Source organism: Phalaenopsis equestris, unplaced genomic scaffold (assembly GCF_001263595.1).
Source record: "Phalaenopsis equestris unplaced genomic scaffold, ASM126359v1 Scaffold196757, whole genome shotgun sequence".
In the NCBI taxonomy this organism is placed as follows: domain Eukaryota; kingdom Viridiplantae; phylum Streptophyta; class Magnoliopsida; order Asparagales; family Orchidaceae; genus Phalaenopsis; species Phalaenopsis equestris.
The window spans coordinates 1-1,646 of record NW_018216706.1 but is presented as its reverse complement, the minus strand read 5'-3'; the positions used below and the strand labels follow the sequence as shown (position 1 = coordinate 1,646).

The 1,646-nt window shown below is 32.4% G+C and overlaps 1 long non-coding RNA gene across 1 annotated transcript; it reads left to right on the top strand.

Moving 5' to 3' along the window:
- The first annotated feature begins 996 nt into the window (after nt 1-996).
- LOC110035209 lies at nt 997-1,223 on the top strand. The gene is made up of 2 exons (XR_002295127.1): nt 997-1,075; nt 1,168-1,223. It is a non-coding gene; the product is annotated as an uncharacterized LOC110035209 (long non-coding RNA).
- Nucleotides 1,224-1,646: the final 423 nt, after the last annotated feature.

The following is a 1,646-nucleotide window of genomic DNA, read 5'->3' as shown; positions in this document are numbered from 1 at the left end:
TTTTATGCAATATGTTATTTACAATCATTGTCTCTCAAGTATCAGTGCTTGCACGGCAATTGGTATGACTTGTTAAGATTGAGATGCAGTTGAAATGTTCTGTTTAAGTATTTTCATTAAGTTCTATCTGACATGACTAGACATTTGTTGGGATTCTAACTTTTCTACTTCATTTATTAGGAAAAAAGTTTCAAGAAGGCGTAGACACAACCAAACATAATCCAAATTGCTGATCTGACCTCTATTAAATAATTGATAGACATTGAATCTCAACATTGGTGGTCAAAGTTAGTTTTGGATTGAGTCAATGTTCTCGATCTTTTTGTCAAAATATTGAATAATGAAAGCCCATGTTGTTTTGTCTTTCTGCCAAAGATTACTTGATTTTATAAACCATAGACTTTGTGATTCATGCATTCTTTATTTGAAAAAATGAAATTAGGTATATTGTATTCTATTAGACATAAAACAATGGCCATGTTCATGGACATTCATGTTTCTTTAATTTCAAAATTTCCCTCCCTCCATTGTTAAAGATAATATTTGATGATAAAAAACATATTGGCATTCTGTAGAGCGCATTCTGCTGCGTATCAAAGACATTTGTTTTTGGGTTTTTTCATCATTAAACATTTGCCATTAATCTCATAAATGTACACTGATCTCATTTCTTGGTGCTATTCCTAAGCTTTTTTTTTTCTTGAAAGGTTTTAATACGCCTAGTTTTTCTCCTTTCTAAAATGCCATTAGAAAGTTAAAAGGGGCTATATAATTGGAATTTTAATTCCATATAGGTAATGTAGGTTCAGTTCTTACTCAAGAGTATATTTGTGCTTCATTGATGATATATTCCATTTTGCTGGAATTTGTAGTTTCATGTCATTATTTAGCGATGGAATTCTCGTCTTCAGCATCCTTAGTTTAAGTTAATTTGCTTTAGCATTAAAACCACTGCAAGTTGAAATGCTTCACCTGCTAAGGATGATGATTTATTTGCTGGTTGCAGGTAGTTTTACCTGAAGGATCCAAAGAAGTTTCTGTTTTGGTTCCATTTCACACCAAACAATGGCACGAGGTCGGCTATAGTATTTATTAAGTGCACTACTTTGGTTCATTACAATAGTATTGACAAGAATTTTTTGATTATTTGTGCATTTTCCTCTGCAGACAAAATATTCACATCTGGACCTTATTGGAAGGCCTGTTATTGTCTTGAAAAAAACCAATGTTGTTCCAGAGCATAATACCTATTTTCAGGTACGCCTCAAGTCATTTTTATTGACTTCTTTACACTTTTTTTTTCCTTTTATTAAAAGGTTTAATATTTAATTTTTCAGTTTCTCTGCTTCGTAAGTTTTCTTTTGGTCTAGATGCATGAATAATAGTTAAGATGAAATTATAAGAAACTCCTCATTGAGCATTATTGGTAGATCCATATATTTTTAATGCTGGTGCCAAAAAAGTAGAGACATGAACTATGCCAACTTTGCAATTTACACCTAGAGATGTTGAGTAGGGCGTGGAGCAGTGGGTTAAGTACTTATATTTAAGTATACTTGAAGGTCCAGATTTGAGTCATGGAAACTACTACCTTGCACATATAATGTTTAAGGATGTGGACATCAACCTCTCCCCAAACCCTGTTT